The sequence below is a fragment of the Protopterus annectens genome, chromosome 2.part1 (assembly GCF_019279795.1).
Source record: "Protopterus annectens isolate FY-2018-M chromosome 2.part1, PAN1.0, whole genome shotgun sequence".
In the NCBI taxonomy this organism is placed as follows: domain Eukaryota; kingdom Metazoa; phylum Chordata; order Ceratodontiformes; family Protopteridae; genus Protopterus; species Protopterus annectens.
The window spans coordinates 143,939,631-143,945,630 of NC_056729.1; positions in this window are offsets into that span (position 1 = coordinate 143,939,631).

Consider the following 6,000-nt stretch of genomic DNA (forward strand, 5'->3'; position numbering starts at 1 on the left):
TTCCCCTATTATTGTTTTTGTGCTAAAAGTTGGTGAGTGAGAAGTGAGAACTGAATTTGTATTCCCCCATTATTGTTTTTGTGCTAACAGTTCAGAGATATGGTGAGTGAGAAGTGAGAACTGACTTTGTATTCCCCCATTATTGGCTTTGTTGTTTGTCCATGTTTTTTGTGTTGAGGTTAAGAGCAATGTTGAGAAGTGAGAAATGAATTCACTAAATGATGGATATTAAGTTTCAGTCTTCCTATTTTTCAGGCAGCTGCTGATTTGGCATAGTGGTATGTTGTTCTGACTGTAGTGCATAGAGTTCTGGGTTCAAAACCTGCCAGTGAAATGCATGATGGCAACACAACATTTTATTCTAGCGACTTTACAAAATTATACAAGCAATGTTTAAAATGTGTCCCTGGTTTTTGACCTTTTGTCCCCCTCCCCCCTAAAAAATGAAATTGAAAATAAGTGCGAGACGCTGTGCAAGATGCCTATGGCTTACACTACTGTCATTCTATTTATAGTGTGGGTGTGGAAGCAGACTTTTATGATAGAAAAGTTCTGAATTGGGCAGTTTTGTCATTATTGGTTCATGTGTTTTGTTTCATTGCCTACAGTACAGATTACTGGTAAAATGTTCAAACAATAAATTTAAAATGCGATCTAACATGTCTGTTGTATTATACAAGGAATATAATTTAATAAAGTCAGGAAGGTGTATAAAGAAAAGAACACATGTATGTTTCTTGTTTTATGTGCAAGGGGCCAATGATTTGAAAACAGCCCAAAGGTAATCTTTATCCACCACTGGCCAGATGCATTTTCTTTGGTGTGGTGTGGGTTTCAATGCTGTTTCAATGAATGTAAGTTTCAAGGGCAAATAAGTTTTAATGTCAAGCCTATTTTCATTGTGAGACAGTAACAGTATTGCTTTGTTTACCAGATGATGTCTTTTAGTGTTTCTCCATTGTTGTGCTGTAAAATGTAAAAATAAAATCCAAATCAATGTAGAAGTAAAGCAATATGCATACATTAGTGTTTATGGTAAATGGGGCGAACTACCCAGGTAACAGGACTTTGGAATGGCTGCAGGGGGACTCTGGTGCCATGTTTTGGTTGTCTGTTCTTCAGTTTGCATTTGAAAGTTGGTATCCAACAATTCCATTGTAGTGGGTGGGGGTTACATAATTATGTATGCAAATTAGATGTTAATCAGCGTACAGATTTGCACCTATTTTTCATGGGCCTTGTCCAGATTTTTGATGTTTCCAGGTTGAGAGGCATGGTAAGGAGTTTCAGGCTTAAAACAATACACAAAAGTAAAATACTGAAGCATATCAGTCAAACATTACAATAATGAAAGCATGTCTGCTTTCATAACAAATAAATCAAAGATGTGAGTACAAAAACATTTATTGTAAGCCAGCATCCATATTCATATAAACATACTGCCAAATCCAGATTCACCCAGTTAAAACTGTGCTTTGTTAACCTGTGTATAATAGTATTGCAAACACTTATCATTACATGACCATCTTACACTGTTGCTAACAGAGCTGTATCCTTCTTATACCACCTTTCTGTATTTATATTGGCATGAGTTTTCATTCTTAACTGAGTGCATCTGACTTTACTTATTTCAAACTATGTACTAATGTTCCGTGAGGCATAATATATACATGTAAAAAAAAGTATTGTAAATAGTTACCTTTCACATCGCCATTGGTACTACTTCGCCATACTTTTCCATTGCTACTCTCAGTAACACCCATTTATAAATGAAACTCATGTCATCATTATTAATATGAGTCAACTGCATCTGACCATCAGATCAATGGAAACCACAAGTCTAATAGTGATAAACATTCTATAAATTCAATATTTACTGTTTCCCAATAATTTATAACCGTTTTGCTATTTTTGTCATACTTGATTAACTTTGCTCTTTCTCAAAACACTTGCATGCTAAAGTCAAGTGACTGCAACAAAATATCTTTATATTAAACTTATTCATGTAAAATCAGGTTTATTTATATTTTTTGTTTGCAAATAAGGCTGAGTTCTGGTAATCTCTATGAATCACAGTAATACATGAGTGCATATGTTGACAGAGTCACATGAGTAGACCTGAGGCAGCTGTTGACAACCTGCATTGAACTGAACTCAGCAAAGCTGGCCTTGGGAACATGTGAACAAGCTATGTATAACACAGATTTCTCTATGCATGGAAAAGGAAAAAAAAATAACATCATTTAGATTGTATAATCATGAAGTCTAATGCATACCCATCCCACATTACAGTGATGTACCTTATCACCTCAAAACACTCTGTACTTTCAGTTAAGGCAAAGTAAAGTAAAAGGGAAGAAAAACAATATTTACTAATGCAGTACTAAGGCATGTTTACAAAAATAATTAATGCATGTACTTAAAATCAATGGTGAAAATAAAGATTAGAACAACACTGCAGAGAAGAGAAACCAGATATCCATCCATCCTCAACCCCTTTTTTTCCATTTTTGCACGAGTCAGTGTCACTTCAACAGTGACAATCATCTAGAGCCATGGTTTACACTGTCAGGTGGCTAGCCCTGCCCACAGTAGTTCACTCGCACACACACACACTCAAACCTATGGGCAGTTTAGAGTGCCAGTCCACCTACTGCATGTCTTTAGAATGAGGGAGGAAACCAGAGCACCCAGAGGAAACCCAAGTGATCACAGGGAGGTACATGCAGACTCCGCATAGAAGGTACTCTAGCTGAGAATCGAACTAGAGAACCTCTTGCTGGGAAATGACAGTGCTAACCACTGCATCACCCCAGCTAGCCCAAGCAAAACCAGATATAAACAAATGAAAAAGAAATAATGATTTTCTAACTGACTTTCCTTTACCATAAAAAAAAAAAAAAAAAAGTAAAAAACAATTTTCTTAAAAATGTTTATATATATATATATATATATATATATATATATATATATATACATGTGTGTGTGTGTGTGTGTGTATGTGTATATATATATATATATATATATATATATATATATATATATATATATATATATATATAGTGAGAGAGAGAGAGAGAGAGAGCAAAGCAGTTTGTTAAAAAACAAACTTGCCAGTAATTGTTCTTACATATTTTATGACTCTGCATAAAAGTTCGATTTGGTTATGGTGATGCCACACCCTCAGGGTGCATGTGCATTTCCAACCCTGTGAACCATAATCCTTTACTTACATTCTTCACTGTGGTACTGGCACTTCGACAACATCTGTGGAGGTATGACACCATGCTCTAAGCTGGTCTGATAAGGAGACCAAGATCATGGCCTACCCTTTGCAGGGCATGTACCTGAACAAGACTGGAAGAGCAGCATATGGCATGGATTACAGACAATGCATTGTTGCAGCAGTTGTTGCGTTGTCACCTCACAGCAAGAAGTTCTCTGGTTTGATTCTCAGATGAGGTGCCTTCTGTGTGGAGTCTACATGTCCTCCCTGCATTCATGTGGGTTTCCTCCGGGTACTCCAGTTTTCTCCCACATTATAAAGACATGGGTCTGTAGTGTTTCTCCCCAGGCTTCCACTGAAAATTGGCTTAGTTCCAAGTCGGACTTTCATGGTAAACAAATGTTAAATAAATAAATTAAAAATAAGTTGACATCTGGTAAGAACTGGGGAGTACCTGTCATCCCTGACAGAGATCACATCTGGGACCCAGTACTGACACAAGTATGATGGCCTGCTGTGGCACAAGCCTTTCCAGATGGCTGAGTGTGTAGTCTGGGCGAGGGCAAGAAGGTCAGATTTCTACAGCAAATATTTTAACATGGTATTTTTAAATCTTACCTAAAATATGTTTTAACATGCTAGATAAATATTACACAAATGCAGGTAAATGAAAGAAGACATGTCTGTGTAAGTGCAATATGTATTTATATGAAATTAGAATGTATGAGTAGGAATAAATACATCTGCAAACAAAAATGCATCTGTATACAAACATGGCATGTTTCGGTGCAGACGTGATTAGAGTGTTTGTATATAGTTGTAATGGGCTATTTGAGAATAACCACTATAAGTGTGTGATCCTCGGGACTATGAATACCACTGTCATTGTCTACTAATGATAGTTTTAAGACCCTTGTGTGCATTAGGGGGCATTCTCCAGATTCCAAATTTGCTTAAATATACTGACTCCATTGTTGCACAAATATTAATTTGTAAATAGCTAAACACATCTGTCCTAATAATTTATTTCCCACTTTCAATATTAAGAAGAAAGATGTATTTTAATTAATCTAAATCCCAGCAATTACAGCACAAAATGTAAAACCAGTGACAAACTTTTTAAATCTGAAATAAAGCACTAGCGAACAAAAAAATTCATATATGTAGTGTTAGAAATAACATTTACTCAGTAGGTATGTCATTAAATGGGATTGTTCACTAATATGGAACTCCTTTAAACTACCCTGCTAATGATAAACCGAAACCTTAACACCAAGCTACCCAGCTTGAAATCAAAGTCAATATACACTAAAAAAGAAACAAGTGCTTCTTAAGGGCAACTTTCCCCTGTGTACACTAATGTGGGGCTTCAGTCCTCCAACTTTTTTCCCTTTCTTGTCCTACTTTCTCATTCACACAACTATTGAGTAATGGCAGGAAGCTTACAATACAAAGTGGTCACTAATGCTCCTCAAGGTTCATGAATAATTTCACTGAAAAGATATTTTACATAAGGAATATATTTTGAAGAAAGTTGTGCAATATTCACATCATAAAAAATATCTTACTTACATATTATTTGCACGTATGCTTCAGTGTCAAGAACAAAGGCATAAGATGTCATGCCATACTGATAATAACATGTATTGTTTCTGCACAAGAAATGAAAACAATACGTTTGCCAAATTTAATGAATATAATAAAAGTATTTATACCATTTTAGATTGCCTACTGTAAAACCCTTCTGACCAGCTCTGCACACAATACTGTCACTCTCATAAACATCTACCGAGACTAACCATAACAAATGACAAACATGCACTGACAGTACAATTTCATGCACACCTTGATTTCTGAGGGAGAAAGACACACTTAGCTTTGCATTTAATGAACAGATATCTAGCGTTCAGTGAAACTAAGTATATCTGCATAGTTAATTCTGCTTATGCCTTTCATGTGCTCTTGTCCTTTTAATTCTATCAGACCTTGTACAGTTAACTTTTAGAGGCTGCAGAGGGAGGAAACAGAATCCCGAGTGTGCTGAAGCAGCACACCCGTTACCGTAAATAACTTATCAGTAGTGCAAGGTTATCATACTAAATGATCCACAGCTGTAACAATGTCATATGGAAAACACTTTAGGAAATCTTATCATCATATGTGAGTTGTTATGTATTAGTCCATTTCCTGTTAATAGCCTGACTGTCACACTGAGAAAGAGAAACTGAAACCCATCTGTCTGTCTATCAAAATGAAAAAAAAATATTCACAGACAATAGATTTATAAGACTCATAACTAGTATTAGATTATTTGTTTTAACTTGTATGTTTTTTCTTGCAAATATTTATATCACATTTTTCAGAGTCATTGGCAAACTAATATAGATATATTAATCTAAGAATCATGTCACCTTGCTGTCTAGAAAAAAAAAAAATGAGGGTATTTACCAGATGAAAATATTACAGCAGCCTTTAGTGTGAGTATCACAGCCTCCATTTGCCTGCTATTTGACATTGATCAGAATACTTAACCAGGCATTACTCTCTGGTGGTGCTGCGGTAGCGTTGTCGCCTCACAGTAAGACATTGTCCTGTTCAATTCTCAGCTAGAGCATTTTCTGTGTGGAGACATGCGTGAATGGGCGTACCTTCATTGAAGGTTGTGTGTCAGAGCTGGCAACTCGGCACGTAAAAATCTACTGCCAATCATTAGCGGACCGGAGTTCCGCCATGGCGAGCCCTAACCGGGAAAAGCCGAAAGACACAACAACTCT